This window comes from Capricornis sumatraensis, chromosome 20, assembly GCF_032405125.1.
Source record: "Capricornis sumatraensis isolate serow.1 chromosome 20, serow.2, whole genome shotgun sequence".
In the NCBI taxonomy this organism is placed as follows: Eukaryota; Metazoa; Chordata; class Mammalia; order Artiodactyla; family Bovidae; genus Capricornis; species Capricornis sumatraensis.
In genome coordinates, this window is record NC_091088.1 from 50,228,341 (window position 1) to 50,251,396 (window position 23,056).

Sequence of the window (23,056 nt, forward strand, 5' to 3'; positions counted from 1 at the left end):
TTACAGTGTAGGCCAGTTACTGTACTGGAAGATGGGAATACAGAGCTGGAAGGCATGGCCTAGGTAAGAAAACCAGAGAAGCAATTTCATCAAGTATCGCAAGTGCCTAGAAGCAGGAGACAGGTTTTAGAGATCTTGTCTGTCATGTTCACTGCTGCTATCTCCACAGCCTGCAGCACAGTGTTTCCGGAGGGATTATTTGTTGATTGAATCAATGATCATCTGAGAATGAAATCAGAATGAATGTTACATCAATTATCTATAGAAAAAATACAAGGCAAGAGAAGTTTGTAAATGTAGGTTTGAGAATTTCAGGGAAAACTTTCAAGTTCAACCAGAACGACCCAGCTATAACCCTCAGAAGGCATGATTGGAATGTGTTTGTGGCCAAATGCTTAAACTTAATGTTGTATCCTCAGAAGAAAGACTGGGACTCTGGAAGGAGAGGTTTCGGAAGATATCTTTGGAAATTGGATTGGTGGGTCCAAGAGAAGAATTGACTTATGTGTTTGTAGTACCATCTGGGGACCCTGATTGGAGGAGCTGTGTGCAGTCCTCCACTGGGCCTTTGCGCTTCCAAACAGATGCGTGCATATCTGTTGATACCTCTAGTGGGCTCTAGTGGGAAGAATCTTTCCTTTGCTGCCATGATCCGAAAACCCTTTGATTAGAACATGACTTTACATGGAGATTGCCTGTTGAGAGTGTTCTTCATCCTGACTGATTGGTGAGATTCTGGTCTGTTTCCCCATCGGATAAATGGGGTAATAATAACACCTTCCTCTTTGGCCCCCGGTAAGTGCTCAGTATTAGCTCTTGTCAGTATTTATAGAGTTTGTAACTGGCCTTCAGGGCTTCCCTGATAGCTCAGTTGGTAAAGAATCTGCCTGCAATGCAAGAGACCTGGGTTCGATTCCTGGGTTGGGAAGATCTACTGCAGACGGGATAGGCTACCCACTCCAGTATTCTTGGACTTCCCTTGTGGCTCAGCGGGTAAAGAATCCGCCTGCAATGCAGAAGACCTGGGTTCGATCCCTGGATTGGAAAGATCCCTGGAGAAGGGAAAGGCTACCCACTCCAGCATTCTGGCCTGGAGAATTCCATGAACTGTATAGTCTATGGGGTCACAAAGAATTGGACAAGACCGAGCAACTTTGACTTTCACTTCTCTGGTTAATACATCAGTCATCTTTGAGCTTAGATGGCCTGAATCAGTCCCCCTGAACCTACTTGTTCCTGAGTGCACTGACAAAGCTGAGAGCTAGAAGGTGGGAAGTCGTGACAGATAGGCTCTTCCCAAACTGCTTATTCAAAGAATTCAGCCACAGTTGTCAAGGAAGACTTCCAGGGGAAGGCTGGTCTTGAGCTGAGTACTGTGGGAAGTAGTGAGTTCATCTCTTCCAGAAGGGGAGCAGGCTTTTAGGCACGGTCATGACAGCTACAGAGATGCAGAGCTGAGCAACCTTGAGGTGCGTGATTTGAAGGAGATTTAGGGTGAAGGGTGGATAGATATGAATAGGGGAGTAGAGGGAAATGAGACTGGAAAGTGGGGCCAGCTTTTGAAGATATACTTCATAACAGTCTCTAGCTTTTGCATCAGGTGTTGTGTCTATCCCTTAGCCTCACTGTGCCAGCCAGGTGTCATGTGAAGTGCTTTGCATGTATTACCTTGTTTGCTCCTCATAATAATCCTGTGATGTAGGTATTTACTGTTAAAGAGAAATGACATGTCAGATATCACCTACAAGGTCTCTGCCCCTCGATTGAGCCTGCATGTTGCTATAAGGCTAACCCTTGATATCTGCTATGCACTTAAAAGCCTTTTGTGGCTCCTGTTTCCTAATAAAGTCCAAGGTCACAAGATTTTCTGACTTCATAAAAACATCTTGGGTTAAAGTGTGAAAATATGTATGTCTTAGTATTGAATCAAAACAGCATACGTACAGAATGCATCAAGCACAGAGAAATATCATCTCAGTGAAAAAGGCAAGATGCAAGACAATGTGTATATGTGCCCATTTGTGTAAAAAAAAGAGAGAGAGAGTACTCATGAAACAGATTTCTAAGGGCAGGAAGACAATTCTCGAATGATAGAAAAGAAACAGTGATTCTGTTAAGAATTCTGATAGAAAAGAAAAGTGATTGCCATTGGAATGAGGCTCCAGAAATTGAGGTTGCTAGACTGATCTAGCTTTTTCTTGCATACTCTTTTGTACAATATGATTTTTTTTAATGGTGTACTTGTATTATATTATCAATTAAAAATTAATAGGAGGACTTCCCTGGCAGTCCATTGGTTAAGATTTTGTATTTCCACTGTAAGGCTTCCCAAGTGGCTTAGTGGTAGAGAACCCGACTGCCAGTGCAGGAGACACAAGAGATATGGGTTTGATCCCTAGGTCGAGAAGAGTCCCTGGAGTAGGAAATGGCAACCTATTCCCAGTATTCTTGCCTGAAAAATTCCATGGACAGAGGAGCCTGGCAGGCTACAGTCCATGGGGCTGCAAAGAACTGGACACAACTGAGTGACTGAGCATGCACGCACGCTTCCAGTGTAGGGGGCACAGGTTCTATCCTTGGTCCAAGAACTAAGATCCTACAGGCTGCATGGCACAGCCAAAAGAAAAAAAACAGGAATTAAAAGCTAAATGTCCATTGTACACAGCAGTCATTTAGAGAGGGAATGTAGCGTAGAGGTTAAGGGCAAGGACTGTATCCAGACTGCTTGAGTTTATATCCTGCCTCTACTACTTAATTAGTCACTAACTCCTAAGCCTCTCTTTACCTCAGTTTACCCTGTCTGAAAAAGGGGAAAGTAATGGTGCCTGCCTCCTGGTGTTATAGTCATGCTTAAAGGAGTTGCAGTTTATGAAGTCCTTAGAACAGTTCCTGACAGGTGTGGTTTTCTGCTGGTGGTGGTCGTGGTGGGGCCCTGTGTTGCGCACCAAAGTGACTGTGAAGATGTGTCCAGTCTGTTTCTGTGTGTCCACAATTCATCTGCAAAGGCTCCATGGGAACTAAAGGGGCCGAAGAAACAGTGGATCTTAAATATTGGTAACTTCTAGAAAAAGTGAAAGGGGAGACAAGGACACAAAGTGGCTTGTTCTGGGGGTGATATGTGTCCGAGATGGACTGAGGCAGAGAAGTGAGGCAGGAAAGAGCTTTGAGGGAGCCTGAAACTGGGGTATATTAATGCCATGGCCAGTCACTGTTCTTAATATATATAAAATAATGATAGATTTATGATAATGACAGTTTGGGCTTGATGAAATGTGGTAGCTCTACCTTGATCTTTCACATGATTGTGGGGTGTTCCTGTGTAATTTTTTTTAATGAACCCCTTAATGCAGTACATGTGGGTTACTTCCAGGTTGGTGCTTGTAGTCAGTGCTGCCAGTGGGCATCCTGGATACAGGCCTCTATGTTTCCTGAGTCTGTTTCTAGGATTCATTCCTAGATGGTGTTGGGTTTTTTTTTTTTTTTTAAACTATTTTGATTTTGTTCCTTGTGTCTAGGCCACCGTCAGATATATGCTTTTTCAAATTGGTAGTTGCAAAGAATCATAATGTGAAAGATTGATTTTGAGTGTGCAATTAAAGCTAGGTATTACCTGAAAAAAATTCAAATTTTCTTAATTGTAAATGATTTGGGGATTAGGTGCCACTGAGATGGTCATTATGACTGGCGAACCTAGAAATACCTGAGCCTTCCACTACCCAACTCCCACATCCCAGAGGGGGATGTGTGTGCCTGAGAACAGGTAGAGGAAGCTGGCTTGGCTCCCAGACGTGAGAGCTGCAGTCTGGAACCTAGACAGGGAGAGGGGAAAGTGGTTCCTCTCAGCAGGGACAAGGATCTGTCGTCTTTTTTTTTTTTTTTCATTTATTTATCTGTATTTTTGGCTGCACTGGGTCTTTGTTGCTGTGTGCAGCCTTCTCTAGCTGAGGTGAACCGGGGCTCCTCTTTGTTGCGGTGTGAGGGCTTCTCGTTGTGGTGCCTTCTCCTGTTACGGAGCATGGGCTCGAGGCTCAGGCGCTCTGGTAGTTGTGGCTTGTGGGGCCGAGAGCACAGGTTCAGTAATTGGTGCGCAGGCTGCATTGTTCCACAGCATGTGGAATCTTCCTGGACTAGGAATTGAACCTGTGTCCCTACACTGGCAGGCGAACTCCTATCCACTGCACCACCAGGGAAGTCTACGAGGACCTGTCTTGTTCCCCATCTCAAGGTAGGAGAGAAGGCACCTGTGCTTGAGTCGCTTTGTAATGTACTTTGTAACGCAGGGTGATTCATTCCTTAGCACTGCCCCTGTTCTTTCTCTAGTTTGGGGCTGAAAGAGGAGGGAGTGGGCAGCAGGGAAGTGGGAGGAGCCTGGTTTCCTTCCCCTCTTGGAGAACGCAGGGCAGCACTACTTTCAGTTTCTTGCCAGGACTTTGGGAGTTGAGGCCAGAGCTGCAAGAAGGTAAAAAGTATTTTTGAAAGTTGTTATAACTATGTGGGGGTGGGGGTGAAGGGGAATTTGTATTTTTAATGATAGTAGGCCAGAATGAAGAATTAAAAAAATAGATAAAATGCTGCCCTCTGACTGGTCTGTGGCCTGTTTCAAAGCAGTAGCTTCCATTTATTGAGTGCTGTCCTTTATGGACTTAATCCTCACTGAAGTCCTGAAGGAACTGAGGCACAGGAGTTCGGTAATTTGCATAAGATCTTGGGTTAGTAAATACCGTTCATTCAGCTGATAGTTACTGAGAGCAGGATTTCATATCCAGGTCAATCTGTCTCCCAAAGCCATAACTGTTTCCATGAAATCTCACAATGTTGGAGCATCTTACCCCGCAAATTAAGAATATGAGCCACTGTAGTCCTCCTCCTAGGGCTGTCTTGCCTGCTTCGGAAAGAAGTGGGGGTAGGAGGCTCCTTGAATGTCCTCACTGCTAAATATTTGACTTGCTGGAATGTTTGCGGAGAAGAATGAGCTCCTGAGCTATAACTCTGATTTACTCGAGTTTTTTGAGAGACGGGAAGGCTTGCTGGGTATGAAAATTGGAGCTTTGTCCCCAGTCCAAAGGATGGAACTTCTGTTATATTCATCGATAAAATTTTTCATGGGTACTTTAAATTTTCAGAAATTATCCTGAATCTGAAGTGTATTTATCTAAAATTTATATGGTTCCTCTCTGTATTAAGAGAAATAGTTTCCGTATTACAGTTTGATTTACCCGTTTGTACGTAAGCTTCTTGATAAATACTTGTTTTTCCCCATTAGAGGTTAATTTTGGATAGGTTCCACAGTGCAAGTTGTTAAGAATGAGTAGGGCTATAGAACTTTTAAGTTTTCTCAAATTACTTTCTAATGGATACATAAGTTTGGAAACTTTGGACTAGACTTAACCAGAGCTGAGTAGATCTAAGCCTTTTCGTGCTCTAACACACTGAAACAAAAACTGAAGGTTTTTAATAGGTCTAGGTTAAAAAAATATATTTTTAAACAAATCGGATTTGAAAAATTACATCAGTGTTTTGTAACTTTTAATTTAATGGTTTACTTTAAAGTTATTGTCTCTCCTTGATTTATGCTCTAATTTCCATCAGCAGCATAGTTTGTTGTCATGAATGTCTTCATAGTGCTTGGGTGCATTTTGATGTGCAAATTTTAAATGGTTCAAGACAATTTCAGTTTATAGATAAAAACTTTGTTTCCCTGAGTAAACTTTTTCAGATGTTTAGGAGCCAACTTTGTTCACCTTTTGGAGATGTGGGGTAGTTGTTTACAGATAAATCCTCTTGGCAAGACTCTGACTTCCCCTTGCACACACACCCCCACACCCCCCCATTTCCTTTTCTTTTGGAGATTTCTGTTCAACAGAGATTTTTTTTTGACTCAGAGCATTTCTCTAATACAATTCAAAAGTTCTCATATTGTTCTGTTTCTTTGGTCCTACCTCATGGCTTACAGGTACCCGCACCATTGGCAGTGAAAGCAGAGTCCTAACTGCTGGACCACCAGGGTCCTGGACTATTTTGTTTTTAACCTGTGTTATTTTGAAACTAAATTTCAACTCTGTTGCCTTTGAGGTTAGAATATTTCTTTTTTCTGCTGTAACTGAAATTATCAGTTATTCCTAGATTACTGTATAAAAGCTTTTTGACAGTCTGCTAATGCTAACTTGCTTTGTTTTTATGGAAGAATGTCATATTTTGTGATGATAAATTGTTTTAGAGCAGGTGTCAGCACAGGAGGCAGTCAGGTATCACCCGGTGGAAGCAGTGTTACCCCGTTAGACCAAAATCTCCTTGACACCAGCACTGTTAACCTTTGCATCCTAGGTGCCTAGAGCATTCAGGCGCAACTTACAGAGTTGAGCCCTGCTAGAGGACACAGGTGTAGAAGTATCTTTAACTACGATAGATTCTAGCTATGATTAGAAATTTTTAGAATTCTGTGAATAGAATTTTTATCTAATAGAGTTTTTTCTGTCTGCTTGAGTTTTCATACCTCAATATGATTTTAATACTTTTTGTTTTGGCTGCATCAGGCTGCGTATTTAGTAGGGTTTTTTCCTGTCTACTAGCGTTTTCATACCTCAGTATAGGAAAGGTTGGACTGCAGATTTTGTCAACAAGTCGGTTATTTAGTAACTTTTTGTTTTGTTTTGGCTGCACAAAGCTGTATATTTAGTAGGGTTTTTTTCCTGTCTACTTGAGTTTTCATACAGGAAAGCATGGGCTTCAGATTTTTCAACCAGTCAGTTATTTAGTAACTTTTTGTTTTATTTTATTTGGGTTTCACCACTGGGCATGCAGTATCTTAGTGCCCCAACCAAGGATCTACAACCAGTGCCCCCTGCAGTGGAAGCACAGAGCCTTAACCACTGGGCCACCAAGGAGGTCCCTGCCTTAATAGCAGTTTTAGTAGCCACTTCTTGACCAGGAAAAATATAGTTTAATCTTGGCATCCTTAAATTTTTTTCATTGACTTTTTTTTTAAACTCTGATGCAACTTTAATGTTTCAGGAGTTGTCGCACGATTCTTTAAACTAACATGGGTTATATTCCTTGGAAACTTTCTGTATAAACTAGAGCCCAGTTTTGCATGTATTTTTCTTTGGGAGCAGTCTCCTGGGCACAGAAGTAGTCTGGGCTTGGTGGACCCCTAAGCGTCACTTCCTTTCCCCTGGTGTTGGCTCTCCATGCCTCCCTTTCCGTTTCCATGTTTTAATGATACCCTCCCTGCTCAGTGATTTGTGTTCAGGAAGCTAGGCAGTGATTACTTTTGTTTCTGCTTTGTGAATTTCCTCCCCCACTTCCTATTTTTACTGAGCAACTACAGGAAGTGAGGCGTCTCCTGGCTGGCAGCTGCTAAGTCCTGATTTTAGGTGGCAGAGAGCAAGGCTTTAGGGCTCTTTTTTTTTTTTTAAATTTAGTTAATTTATTTATATTTATTTATGCTTATTCTTTGAGCATACCACACGGCATGTGGAACTTCCGTGACCAGGAGTTGAAACTGTGTTCCCTGCAGTGGAAGCACGGGATCTTAACCCCTGGACCATCAGGGAAATCCAAGGCTTTAGGGCTTTTGGGTGGATTATTGTTTGTCTTTAGGTGGACAGGGGGCTGTCCTGTGCATTGCAGGATGTTTAGCAGCATTCCTGGCCTTACCCACTAGCACTTTCTCAGTTGTAACAACCAAAAAATGTTTCCAGACGTTGCAGAATGTCCCCTGGGTGGATGTCTGTGTTTGTGAGTGAGTGAGAGTGTGTTTGTATGTTTGTATGTATAGCCTTGTCTTCACTTTTTGAGAGCCACTATGTTAAAGATTGAGTGCTGACTTACTAATTTTGTGAAATGGGATAAAATAGAATGTTTGGTCCCTTGGGATTGGAACTATTTGGTAGTTTTATTCCAGTATCTGATATTCTCATGCATTTTTAGCTTGCTACTTAGATTTTGCTATTGTCTATTATGCTTTCATTGAAAGGTCTTGGGGCCTGAGCATCTGGAGGCTTGGCTTCTAGTCCTCATAGAAGATACTCTTTCTTGGCCTTACATGCTTGCTCCTGAAGGCTAGTTCTTTGGAAGCTGAACAGTGTAAGGGAGAGAGCAAGAGGCATTTAGGATGTAACAGTAACAATAGCCAACATTTATGCAGTGTTTATGCAGACCAGGTGACCAGGATTGAACTGTGAACTGTGGTGAACACAATTGGCAGGACTGAATGTTGTAAGAGACTGTAAGGAAAGGGAACAGGATAGGGACCACCTGGGCTAACACATTTAGGGTTGATATCAAGGCAGTAAATACACAGGAGGGAGACCAAGGGATGGAAGGATGACTAGCATGTCTTATGAGTCTAGTCCCAGGAGAGTTGAATTTGGGTCCTCAGCAACAGACATGGGTATGATCTAAAGAGAAACAACTTTTCTCTTTTTTCATCTCTCCAGCTCAACTTCCTGCCAGTTCCTGTCAAGAATCCTATAGCATGAAACCATCTCCTAAGGATAATAAATAGAATGTCTCAGTCTAGATAATTGACAGAGGTGAGTAATGTAGTGATGGAGAGCTCTGCTGCTAGTGGCAGGCCCCCCAGGTGCAAACCAGCTCTTTGGGGACTATTTACCTCACCAGTGTAGCAGGAACCTAAAGAACTCACTCAGCTTCTTATATTACCTCACAGGGTCATTAGGTAACAAATGTGAAGTGTGTAGCACAGTGCCTGCTACTTAGTATTTATTCAGTTAATGTCAGTTGTTTTTCTGTTACAGTTCTAGTGAATATTAAATTAAATTATGTATCTGAAGCTCTGGGTGTAATGCTTGACACATAGTAGTCACTTAATGATCAGTTTTATTGAGGAGAACTTGGGTGAACATGCCATTTTGTCAGCTTCTTTTTTCTTTTTCAAGTGGACTCTTATCTAGCACTTAGCTTACTGCTTCTGTGGCTAGCAAGGCTGAACATATGAATGCTGTATAGAAATAGCCATTAAATAAATACTGAGGATGAACTAATTATTCAGCGAATAGCTGTTGAATGTTTACAAGGTGCTTAGCACCCTTGAATATCTTAAATGAGCTTCTTGATCTTTGCTGGAGGTGGCAGAGAAACACAGGGGAAGTGGCAGTTGTGATGCAGTACATTACGGTGCAGCGGAGATGAGGCTAAGACAGGGCTAAAGACAGGATGCTATGGTTGCACACGCAGGTGCTCCTACCGCAGGCTCTGTCAAGGCCTCTTCCCAAAGGGAGTGACGGGTCAGACATCCAGAAGGAGGGAAAGTAAGCCGGGAGAGCTTTCCATGCAGAAGGAGCTCAGTGGGTAGATGGTGAGAGGAAAAATGGCACAGGCATGAACTAGGCAGAAATGGGGTGGGGGAGGTGGGAGAAAGATGGGAAGGTAATGGAGAGCCGTAATCGGTTTTAAGCAGGAGAGTGGCATGATTAATCACACAGCAACCAGAGAGGAGCAGTCCAGGCATTTGGAAGATCACTCACGAGGCTCCTCTATAATTCAGGCAGGAGACAAAGATAGTTAGAACTTTGGATTGGGAGTGAAAATAGAAAAGACTTGTAAAATGTTAAGGAGACAGAACGAACATGACTAAATGATTAATTGAATATAACTCCAGGTTTCTGGCTTATTCGTGTGGGTTAATAGTGATGCCATTCACCAAGACAGGGAAGGAATATGGAAAGACTGGGGAGAATTGGTTCTAGACATTTGATTCAAAGACCTGTGTACTGGGCCGTTGAATATTTGGAATATGGAGCACAAGAGAAAGATTGGGGCTCGAGAGATGGGTTTGGGGATCCTCCCAGTGAGAATTTGTTGATCTTAGAAACAGGGCGCAACATAGAGCTCTGAGGAACAGCAGCATTTCAGCTCTGTCAGTGACTCAGAGAGGTGACTGAGAATGGCCAGAGGGCAGGAGGAGAGCAAGGACAACTAGCATCTTTGTCTGTCGCTCTTTTTAATGTGACAGCAGAAGGGGCGCCAAAAGAAGAGCCCTAAGGAGAGAGCGAGAGAGACCGAAGAACTGGGTCTTCTGGACATTTTCTCTTGTCTGAATAGATACTTTAAATTTGTGAATGTTGGGAATAAAATTCTTCAAAGCATTTTTCTGGAATGCATTTCTAAATATGGCTTGTGTCATTCTGACTGACCCCCCCCCCCCCAAAAAAAAAAAATCACCATGGAAATGGTTGGACTTTGAACTTCATGGACAATAGCTTCACTTACCTCCCTAATTTTCTGTGAGTGTCCCCACATTATCAAGAGTGGGTATTTAGATTTACATTGCTGTGGACTGGAGAGGACAGAGGTTTTTGTTTTCTCTGAAGGAGTTGTTTTTGGAGTCGTCATCTTTATTTTAAATAACAGCTTTATTAAAATGTAAGTTACACACCATCAGTTCACTCACTTAAAGTGTATCATTCAATGATTTTTAGTGTATTCATAGTTATTAGAACTACCACCACAATTTCAGAACGTTTTCATCACTCCAAAAAGAAATGCTGGGAAAAAAAAAAGAAACCCTGTGCTCATTAGCAGTCATTCTTTGTTTTTCTCAGTCACCCTAGCCCTAGGCAACCATTAATCAAACTTTCTGTTTCAATGGATTTGCCTATTCTGGACACTGCATATTAATGGGATCGTGCAATTTGTGAACTTTGTTTCTGGCTTCTTTCACTTAGTGTAATGTTTTTAAGACTCATCTATGCTGTTTTATGTATCAGTACTTCATTTCTGTTTTTTTTTTTTTTTTTTTTGGCTACTTGGCATGGCTGGTGGAATCTTAGTTTCCCAACCAGGGGTTGAAAACCAGGCCCCAGCAGTGAAAGCACCAAAATCCTAACTTCTGGACCACCAGAGAATTCTCATGCTTCATTCCTTTCATGTCTGAAGAATATTATTCCGTTGTATGGCTATATGCTACTAAGTTGTTACACATTTGGGTTATTTCTGCTCTTTTACTGTTATGAATAATATTGCTCTGGACCTTCATGTAAGGTTTTTGTGTAGACATATGTCTTTCATTTTTCTTGGGTATATACATAGTTGTGGAATTATTTGGTTTTATGGTAATTCTGTTTAACCTTTTGAGGTACTGCCAGACTGTTTTCCAAAGTGTCTGCACAATTTTATATTTCCATAGATTCCAGTTTCTTCACATCCTTGCTAACACTTGTTTTGACTGTATTTTTATCATAGTCATCCTAGTTGTAAAGTGATATCTCATGACTTTGATTTGCATTTCCCCGATAGCTAGTGATGTTAACCATCTTTCCATTGCTTGTTGGCAATTTGTATATCTTCTTCAAAGGGCTCATCTATTTTTGATCATCACTTTGGACAAGGTAGATGAAGTTGTAAAACCTGATACTGTAAAAGAGCAGATGAACATACAGAGAAATGAGGGAAAAGCATGCGTGTGTATGTGTGTGGTAAAAGATGCTATAAACAGAGAAAGACGAAGGACAGGCTCCCCAGAGAAATAACTAGCACTCTTTACCCATCTCAGGCATGAGCTTGAGAAACAGGGTGCTTGATGATCCTGTTATTTAGCTGTGACTTTTCTTCCAAAGTAAAGCCTCTACCATGGTCTCTCTCTTCCGCACATCACTTTGTCTTAAGACTACAGGTATTGCAACCACTGCCAAGTTTCTGTAGATCTATGGTCTGACAAGTAGAGAGGTCAGTTGCCACATGGATTAATAGTTTCATCTATATTGAAGTGTGTATCAGAATTTCCTTCCTTCTTAAGTTGAATGATATTCCATTATATGATTATATCACACTTTGTTTATCCATTCATCCATTGATGGACATTTGGCTTGTTTCAGCCTTTTTGCTATTATGCATAATTCTGCTATGAACATTGGTGTACAAATATCTGTTTGAGTCCCTGCTTTCGGTTTTTTTCTGTATATACCCAGGAGTAGAATTGATGGATCATATGGTAATTAGTTATTAATGTATGTTTAATTTTTTGAGGAACTGCCATCCCGTTTTCCAAAGTGACTATACCATTTTACATTTCTACCAGCAATGAACAGGGCTTCAGTTTCTATATCCTTGCCAACATGTTTTCTGTGTTATTTTTTCTTTTTATAATATTGTTTCTAATGCATATGAAGTGGTATCTCATTTTGGTTTTGTTTTGCATTTCCCTAATGATTGGTGATGGTGAGTATTCTTTCATGTGCTTATTGATCATTTATTTCTTTGACAAATGTCTATTCACGTCCTTTGCCCATTTGACAATTGTTTTGTTTACATATATGTTTTTGAGTTGTATGAGTTCTTTTTATATTCTGGATATTAATTCCTTTGCAGATATATGGTTTACAAATATTTTCTCCCATTCTTTGGGTTATCTTTTTACCCAAAGTTATCTCTGCCAGTTGTGTCCTTTGATGTATAGAAGTTTTAATTTTGACGAAGTACAATTAGTCTAGTTTTTCTTTTGTTGCCTGTGCTTTTGATGTCATATGCAAGAAATCATTGCCAAGTCCAAACTCATTGATTTTTATATATTTAGGGAATTTCACTCCAAAAGAGTTTTTCTTTTGATTCTTAGATTCTACCACTTTTGGCCATTAATAGAGCTTAATTTTCAGGTTGACTCTGAGTCCTAGGACACGGGCTGGGTAGTGTTAAATGGGTTCCCTAATTTCTGACTGGATAAGAATTCCTGGGCTTATCTTTTAGTTTTTGAGCCTAGATCTACAATCAGTGATTCCTTTCTTTTTTAAAAAAATCATTTATTACTTCTCTCTGGTTGCATTAGGTCTTCACTGCTGCGCACTGGCTTTTCTCTAGTTGCGGGCCAGTGGGGGCTACTCTTCACTGGAGTGCAGGGGCTTCTCATACAATGGCTTCTCTTGTGGAGCACAGGCCGTAGGCACATGGGCTTCAGTAGTTGCGGACCACGGGCCTGGTTGCTCCATGGCATGTGAAATCTTCCCAGACCAGGGATCTAACCTGTGTCCCTGCATTGGCATCCACTGTACCACCAGGGAAGTCCCAAGAATCAGCCATTTCTATAAGGAGTTCTCATTCTAGTTGGTGGGAGGAAATCATATTAAGGGAGATAATTGCAACTGAGATATGAATTCAGGTTTTTTCAGTAAAGTAAATGTGTGCTTTTTAGAAAGAAAAAGATAAATCATGATTCAAATTTAATAGAAGGATTAAGACTTTTATTTCCTTGATTTTATATTTGTCTCTCTTTTCCTTTGTTGACCAGAGAGATACAGTCAAGATCCTGTTTTAATTTGAAGTAACCCTTCTCTGTACCACTAATAGGAGTTGGCTGATTCAGTGGCCAGGACTGAGAAATATGGAGACCAGGTAGATGAACCTGTTTCCCACTCCTCACTGTACCTGCTGATTCAAAGCTGGACATTTATCCAGCTCTTCCTGGAGGAGGGCTGTGCTTCTCCACCTGTCTGGCTTCACGTGTTCTGTGAAATATCTTGTCGTACAATTTCCTCTGCTTCCTCTCTGTCTTCTAGAAAGTGACCAGCACTTCAATAGACTGTATCCCTCATCTGTTCTTATTACTGTTATGTTGATTCCCTTGTGAATATCTTTACTGTTACGTCTTCGGGATTTGAGCAACGTGGGCAGGTAAGTACATGGGCTGTTTTATTTAGCCTGTCTTCTTGAAATGAAGCTACTTTGTGCCATACCGTTTCTGACAACGTGTGCTGAGTGCCGCGTGCATGAGGAGTCACTTCAGTGGTATCTGACTGTGTGACCCTGTGGACTGTACCCCACCAGGCTTGTCTGTCCATGGGGTTCTCTAGGCAAGACTACTGGAGTGGAATGCCATGCCCTCCTCCGGGGGATCTTTCCAACCCAGGGATCAAACCTGAGTCTCTTATGTCTCCCGCATTGGCAGGAGGGTTCTTTATCACAAGTGCCACCTGTGAAGCCCCATTTCTGACAATAGGACTGTTTTTCACTCCTTTTTCTCTATTGGCTTAATGACTGAAATGGATTTTAAATTGTTCTCTGTGTTCACAGATAATAGCTATCACATCACTGAAACATGATGCCAGCCACCCTAGAATACAGAGGTTTCTACTCAGTTAAGGGATTGGGTGACTTTATAAGACCTTTCTTGTCAGTAACTTTTTCTCAGACAAGCAGAATAATAAGGCCTACTTATTTTCACTTATTGGAATGATGATAATAGGATCATCAAACATTTAGTAGTTAATATGTGCCAGACACTATTCTACATGCTTTCTATGTATAAACTCATTTAACTCAATAACAGTAGTTACGGTTATTATCCGTATTTTACAGACGATGAAACTGAGGCACAGAGAGGTTAAGGAGCTTGCCCAAGGTCACATAGCTGGTAAGTGGCAGAGCCAGGATCCCACCCAGTTAGTTTGCCCCAAGGCCACTGTTTTCCACTACATTCTTTGAAGGGAAGCCCTTCAAGTTTTTTCAGGATGACCACTTTTTTTTTTAATGTTATCAGTTATGGGTGTAAGAAAACCCTTTTTAAAAAATTTGTTTATTTTTAATTGGAGGATTATTGCTATACAATATTATGTTGGTTTCTGCCATAAGGAAAACCCTTTTATACTTAGCTTTTGTCTAGTTTTGAGCCTGTTCTTTGTTATTGGTCGAATTACAAATTGCTGCTGACTTTGATTATAGAAAGGAATGTTTTAAAAGATGTAGTTAGGTCTGAGTTCAATTTTAATTTATTGAGAGTTTTTGCAAATTATTGTAGTGTTGAAAAGATGTGACATCTCCTAAAATGTCCTTTTCTACAATGTGTTTGAGAGTCTTAGGCAGCATTAAAACTTATGAATACAACACAAATCTTACAAGCCTTGGCTACAGCTAATTTCTGAGGTCTTTCACAATGCATATTTATTTCCATGTAGCATGAATAGTGGATTCATAAATGGTGAATATTTTCCCAGTGAAAATTCTTTTCAAGAAAATACAGAGCAGAAATGTCCTTAAATGGATTGAACATATTTTAGCCCTTCAGGGAGATAAATAGGGGGGGAAGGCTTTCAAAAAACAGCAAGACAAGCACTGAGAATACTTTAAAAAAGGAAGGGATGTATTCCCATGCTTACATACATGTTTGTGAGCATTTTAAACTTTTTTTGGCTTTACTAGGTCTTTGTTGCTGCACATGGGCTTTCTCTAGTTGTGATGTAGAGGGGCTGCTCTTTGATACTGTACATGGGTTTCTCATTGCAGTGGCTTCTCTTGTTGTGGAGCACAGGCTCTAGGTGCTCGGGCTTCAGTAGTTGCGATGCACAGGCTCAGGAGTTGTGGCACATGAGCTTAGTTTCTCCATGGCATGTGAAGTCTTCCTGGACCGGGATCGAACCTACGTCCGCTGCATTGGCAGTTGGATTCTTATTCACTGTGTCACCAGGGAAGTCCTTTTTTAAACTTTTTATTTACAGAAATGTTTGATCATGTGCAACAGTAGAACAGATAAAACAATGAAGCTTGTGCATGCCTGTCGCTGAGCTTCCAGCAACATTTTGTGAAGGGCTGTTATGATGACTGCCATGATGATGACTCCTTAGATGCCTGTCACCACCTTCTTTGCATATTGTTTCTGGCAAAGTCCCATTTGAAAATGATAGGACTTTAATGGTATTTCAGTTCCATGGTACTTCCTTGAATTCAACACTGTCTAGTTTTGATTACAGCAAAGATCAGCACAGGAACACCAGATCTATTAAGAATAAGTAGAAACCAATTTTTATTTTCTTAAGGGTCTTGTTTGTTCTGTCTGGTGAAGAACCGCAACCTTAACTGTGACTAAAATGGTTTTGTTAGAAGCAATTATGATATAAGCAGAAGTTTTCATTGAATTGTCCAGCCAGCCCCTTGATTCTAAGATATAGAATCATTTATCACATGGAGGTGGAAGTCCCTTTCTGGATTTTTGAATGAATAGAAATGTTGATGAAATACACCAGTTGCCATAAGTAGTGTTTATATAGTCTGCATCTTCACATGTCCTCATCCTTGTGACTTTCAGCAGGTTTTCAGCTGACCAGTTTTGTTCTCAAATTATAGTATGTGTCTAGAACCACTTGAGAATCTTGTAAAAAATGCATGTTTTTTTCTGCTCCTAATCCCAAAGATAGATTCTTTAGATTCGGAGTGTACCCCAGCATTTTAACAGTCATTTCATTAAGAGGGATATTCTAATTCTAGTGTCAGAGAAGGAAGTCCTTAAGCTTTGGTTGGCTTTTTCCTTTCAACCTAGTGCAACAAGGTTAATGTTAATATGGGATCTTATCAAAAATTGCTTAAAATTTTCTGTTCTTTTGTTTTCACCATTCTTAATGACATGTTCAATGGGCATTATAACCACTCCTTGAACACTGATGTGACATACAGACAGCCTTATCCTAATACAGTTGCATCTTTGGTCTTCTTTTTTTTCTCTTGGCTGGGCTGGGGCTTTGTTGCTGCACATGGGCTTTCTCTAGTTGTGGTGCGCAGGCGTTGCGGTGGCTTCTCTTGTTGGGGAGCAGGGGCTCTAGGGCGCATGGCTTCAGTAGTTTCGGGGCATGGGCTTAGTTGCTCCTTGGCATGTGGGATCTTCCTGAACCAGGGATTGAACCCATGTCCCCTGCCTTGGCATGTGGAGTCTTAACTTCTGAACTACTAGGGAAGTCCTGCGTCTTTGGTCTTTAACAATTCAATTATGATGCTCATGACCTGAGGACCACACCTCAAGAATATAGGTGCACAGGCCATGATGTGGATTCAGAGGGTCCAATATGGAGATTCCCTGGTGCTCCAGTGATTAGGGACCCCGTGCTTCCCCTTAGGGGGCACAGGTTCAATCCTTGGTTGGGGAACTAAGATCCCACAAGCCAGACGGCATGGCCAATGAACAACCAGCAAACAAAAAGTAAGCAAAAATAAAAAATAGTATGTATTTCTCTTTGGTTTCCTGGAATGTGTTAAGTTGAGCCTTTGTCCTCCCCTGTTTGGTTATCTGCTGGACCAACCCTAAGTGAAGTTTTGATGATGTCACCTGCTACCTGCAGCTCTATGTAGCCTTCTTCTGTAGGGAAGGGAAGGGAAGCACGGAGAGTGTGAACTGCAGGTGGTTCTTCACCTGCGACTCCAAATCCAAAACTGAAGGAAAACTCTGGTGTTTTGGATACATGTTTGACTATGGAGTGTTTTGTCATCAGTTCCTAAAAGGAATCTGTGACCTTTCCCTCCCCACCTCCTTCCACTCCCCCGCTCTGCATACATACACACAACAGAGAGCCGTGTCCTAGAGCAGCTTATGTGAGAATCACCTGGCCTCTAGACAGCAGTTGTAGGGACACCAAATTGCAAAACAGTCTCTACTCTGTGGAATGAGAATTGCTCTTCGTCATCTGGGAAAAACTGCAAGCCACAGCTGGGCTGGGTGGCCAACTGTGGCCAACTGTATTGCTTAACTAATATTCCATGTGTCCCCTACATTTCCGAGTTTATCTTGCAGTTACATTGGCACATGTGACTAATACTGACCAAAGGGAAGTGACGTGTGCCACTTACGTTGGGAAGTGATGTGTGCCACTTATATTGGGAAGTGATGTGTGTCCCTTATATTGGGAGGCAGTGAAGAATGGATATGGGTTTCTTTTCTTGTGCTAAGGTGACTGTGGAAAGTACAAGTTCCAGTGATGTCCCTACATGCTGAAGGGCTGCCAGACCCTCATTGAATGTTATGTGAGCAAGAAATATATCATCTTAGGTTAGGCCACTCCTTTCAGGATTTGTTCCTATAGCATAGCTTAACAAGGATAGTGCTGAATAGAACACTTCCATATGCATTTAGAGTTCTGGGAGTAAAGATGTAGGTACTGTGTGGTCTAGTGCAGACATTTAGTACCTTGAGATCTTTTTCCTTCATCTGAATTGAAAGGTATCCCTGGAAAACTTTTTTTTTTTTTTTTTTTTTGTGGCATGCAGGATCTTAGTTCCCCGACCTGGGATTGAACCTATGCCCTCTGCATTGGGAGCTTGGAATCTTTTTTTTTTAACATGTAGATTTTGTCACTTTAAAAAATTATTTAGTTATTTATTTTTGGTTGTACTGAGACTTCGCTGCTGCGCAGGCTTTTTCTAGTTGTGGAGAGTGGGAGCTGCTCTCCAGCTGTGATACACAGGCTTCTTGTGACACTGGCTTTTCTTGTTGAGGAGCACAGGCTCTAGGGGACATGGGCTTAGCAGCTGTGGCTCCTGGGCTCTAGAGCACAGGCTCAGTAGTTGTGGTGCAGAGGCTTTGTTGCTCCAAGGCATGTGGGATCTTCCTGAATCAGGGATCAAACCCACACCTCCTGCATTGGCGTGTGGATTCTTTATCACTGAGCCACCAGGGAAGTCCTGAACTTGGAGTCTAATCACTAGACTGCAAGGCAAGTCCCCCAAACTTATTTTTTATTACGTACCTTTTGCTGTTAAATGAGAAGTTACATAGGGAAAATAACAGTCTTGTTGAGATATAATTCACATACCATATGTGTTATAGTATATTCAGAGTTGTTCAACAGTCACACTATCTAACTTCAAAGCCTTGTTATTACCCTGAAAAGAAACCCTGTACTCAATTAGCAGTGACTCTCCGTTCCATAAATCCACTTGTTTCTATGGATCTTCTTATTCTGGGCATTACATATCAGTCAGGGTATATAATATATAGCTTCTTGTGTCTGGCTTCTCTTGCACTTAGTACAGTGTTCAAAATTTGTCCATGTTTTATAATAGCATGTATCAGTACTTCATTCCTTTATATGTGCATAATATATATTTAATGTTCCATTGTATATCTATGCCACATTTTGTTTATTCATGCATCAGTTGATAAGAGATTTGTGTTCTTTTTTTTTTTTTTTTGATTATTTTGAATAATGCTGCTGTGAACATCGATGTGTAGGTTTTTGTGTGAATTTATATTTTTCTTCTCTTGAATATATACATTGGAGTGGAATTGCTGGGTCATGTGGTAACACTGTACTTATTTTGAGGAGTTGCCAAACTGTTTCCCAAAGTGCTATACTTTTTACAGTCCTACCAGCAATGTAGGAGGGTTCCAGTTTCTCTACATTCTCACCAACACTTGTTATTGTTTGTCTTTTTGATTGAAGTAATCATCTTTGATGAAGCAGCTACATGCAAACCAGTCAGTGAGATATTAACGTATATTTTAACTTGTTAAGTTGTTCTTTAAGCAGTTGTAATATACACTGGCATTTTTATAAAAATATTCACCATAAGCGTAGCACTAAAATAAAAAGTGTAATGAATAATAACAATTCTTCTGCTTGTTTAGTGTTTACAAATTTTATTTTTAAAATAATGGATTCTAGAAGGGAGAAAAAGGGAGTAGGTGATTCTCCAAATGTAATTGTTGTCTCTCTTTTTAAAAAATTAATTTATTTCTTGCCTATGCTAGGTCTTCTTGGGTTTTCTCTATTTGCGGCAAGGCGGGGATCTCTCGAGTTGTGATGCTCGGGCTTCTCGTTGTGGTGGCTTCTCCTGTTGTGGAGCACAGGCTCTGGGCACATGGGCTTAAGCAGTTGTGGCACACAGACTCAGTAGTTGCAGCTCATGGGCCCTAGAGCATGGATTCAGTATTTGTGGTGCATGGGCTTAGTTGCTCTGCAGCATGGAGATTTTCCTGGACCAGGGATCAAACTTGTGTCCCCTGCACTGGCAAATGGATTCTTACCCACTGCACCATCAGGCAAGTCTATACTTGTTCTCTTAAAGCATAAATTTGTCTCTATAAATTATGTACTTCTAATTTGTCAGATAGATTATACCTTAAATATATAAGCTTGAGCCTTTTAAAATCACAATGAAATCCTGAAAGGTTGTACATAATGAAGTAGTTGAATTGTTACATTAAATATATCCTGGGGTTCACTACTTAAAGGAGTTTCTATGTATCTTTTAAGATGGTCAGTAACCCTCTGATTATTTGTTTCGTAGATTGATGTTTTTGTTTATTTTTAAGAAGAAGAGTACCCCATTATGTTGGGAATACAAGTGTTTGAAGTAGTATTATGTATATAGTTGATCCTCACATAGATGCTCACAAATCTCAGATCCTGTGTTTGCAGATTAGCTTAGTGGCTAAAATTTATTTGCAACATAAAATAAATACTTGCAGACCTCTTGTGGTCAGTGGTAGACATGTGCAAAGTGGCAAAAAATTTGAATTGCCCAACATGCACACCCCCAGCTGGGGTTGAACAGGGTGACTGTCTGCCTTCTCATTTCAGCTCTCAGACTATAAACAAGTATTCTTTTCATAGTCTCTTTAGTGCCACGTTTTTTGCATTTTTATACTTTTTGTTGGCAGTTTCACTGTTTAAAATGGCCCCTAAGTATATTACTGAAGTGCTCTCTAGTGTTCCTAAATCCAGGAAGTCTGTGATGTACCTAAACAGAGAAAATCCATGTTTGATGAGTTTGATTAGATATGAGTTATAGTGCTATTGCCTGCGAGTTCAGTGTTAATGAATCAACAATATATGTTAACTAAGGTATCTTTAAATAAAAACATAAAACAAGGTTATATGTTAATTGGTTGGTGAAAATGTTTTGACTAGACATTTACAGGATCTTAACTTTGCATGTCTTCTAAGAGTACTGATTTAGTATTTGCTAATTCAGTGTTCATAGCAACTTTACATAGCTATAGAGTCAACTGTATGTTATGAGTTGTTTTTCTCTTGTTGCTTTCAAGAGTCTCTCTTTGGCTTTCGGCATTGGATTATAATGTATCTAGACTGAATTTTTTTTTCAGTTTATCCTACTTGGAGTTTGTTGAGCTTCATAAATGTATAGATTCATGTGCTTTCCATCAAATTTGAGAAATTTGGGAACTTTATTTCTTCAAATTCAGACTTAAATTGAAGAAAGTAGGGAAAACCATTAGACCATTCAGGTATGATCTAAATCAAGTTCCTTATGATTATACAGTGGGAGTGACACATAGATTCAAGGGATTAGATCTGATAGACAGAGTGCCTGAAGAACTGTGGACATAGATTTGTGACATTGTACAGGAGGCAGTGATCAAGACCATCCCCAAGAAAAATAAATGCAAAACAGTTGTCTGAGGAGGCCTTACAAATAGCTGAAAAAAGAAGAGAAGCTAAGGGTAAAGGAGAAAAGGAAAGATACACCCCTTTGAATGCAGAGTTCCAAAGAATAGCAAGGAGATAAGAAAGCTTTTCTCAGTGATCAATGCAAAGAAATAGAGGAAAACAATAGAATGGGAAAGACAAGATCTCTTCAAGAAAATTAGAGATACCAAGGGAACATTTCATGCAAAAATGGGCACAATGAAGATCAGAAATGGTGTGGACCTAACAGAAGCAGAAGATAACAAGAAGAGGTGGCAAGAATACACAGAAGTATACAAAAAAGATCTTCATGACCCAGATAACCACAATGGTGTGATCACCCACCTAGAACCAGACATCCGGGAATGCAAAGTCAAGTGGGCCTTAGGAAGCATCACTACAAAGAAAGCCAGTGGAGGTGATGGAATTCCAGTTGAGCTACTTCAAATCCTAAAAGATGATGCTGTGAAAGTCCTGCAGTCAGTGTGTCAGCAAATTTGGGAAACTCAGCAGTGGCCACAGGACTGGAAAAGGTCAGTTTTCATTCCAATCCCAAAGAAAGGCAATGCCAGAAAATGTTCAAACTACTGCACAATTGTACTCATCTCACACGCTAGTAAAGTAATGCTCAAAATTCTCCAAGCCAAGCTTCAACAGTACGTGAACTGTGAATTTCCAGATGTTCAAGCCGGATTTAGAGAAGGCAGAGGAACCAGAGATCAAATTGCCAACATCTGTTAGATTATCGAAAAAGCAAGAGAGTTCCAACAAAACATCTGCTTTATTGACTACAGCAAAGCCTTTGACTGTGTGGATCACAACAAACTGTGGAAAATTCTGAAAGAGATGGGAATACCTGACCACCTTAACCTCCTTCCTGAGAAATCTGTGTATGCAGGTCAAGAAGTAGCAGTTAGAATTAACTGGACATGGAACAATGGACTAGTTCCAAACTGGGAAAGGAGTACATCAAGGCTATATATTGTCACCCTGCTTATTTAACTTATATGCAGAGTACATCATGAGAAACACTGGGCTGGATGAAACACAAGCTGGAATCAAGATTGCCAGGAGAAATATCAGTAACCTTATATGTGCAGATGACACCACCCTTATGGCGGAAATTGAAGAACTAAAGAGCCTCTTGATGAAAGTGAAAGAGGAGAGTGAAAAAGCTGGCTTAAAACTCAACATTCAGAAAACTAAGATCATGGCATCCGCTCCCATCACTTCGTGGCAAATAGATGGGGAAACCATGGAAACAGTGAGAGATTTTATTTTGGGGGCTCCAAAATCACTTCACAGTGACTGCAGCCATGAAATTAAAAGATGCTTGCTCCTTGGAAGAAAAGCTATGACCAACCTAGACAGCATATTGAAAAGCAGAGCCATTACTTTGCCAACAAAGGTCTGTCTAGTCAAAACTATGGTTTTTCCAGTGGTCCTGTCTGGATGTGAGAGCTGGACTATAAAGAAATCTGAGCACCAAAGAATTGATGCTTTTGAACTGTGATGTTGGAGAAGACTCTTGAGAGTCCCTTGGACTGTAAGGCGATCAAGCCACTCAATCCTAAAGGAGATCAGTCCTGAATATTCGTTGGAAGGACTGATGCTGAAGGTGAAACTCCAATATTTTGGCCACCTGATGCGAAGAACTTCTTGGAAAAGACCCTCATGCTGGGAAAGATTGAAGCCAGGAGGAGAGGGGGATGACAGAGGATGAGATGGTTGGATGGCATCACCGACTTGGTGGACATGAGTTTGAGCAAGCTCTGGGAGTTGGTGATGGACAGGGAAGTCTGCAGTCCATGGGATCACAAAGAGTTGGACACGACTGAGCACCTGAACTGAACTGATTTCTTCAAATACTTTTTTTGTGCCTTTCTCCCTCTCTTCTCCTTCTGTGATGCTGG

At 40.8% G+C, this 23,056-nt stretch overlaps 1 protein-coding gene across 1 annotated transcript in view; it reads left to right on the plus strand.

Annotated features, from left to right (window-relative positions):
• Positions 1-4,437: 4,437 nt before the first annotated feature.
• Positions 4,438-23,056, plus strand: part of GARRE1 (granule associated Rac and RHOG effector 1) — a 74,677-nt gene continuing 56,058 nt past the window's right edge. The window contains exon 1 of the mRNA XM_068991732.1: positions 4,438-4,459. The gene's annotated coding sequence lies outside the window, so the exon portion shown is untranslated. The remainder of the gene's footprint in view (positions 4,460-23,056) is intronic.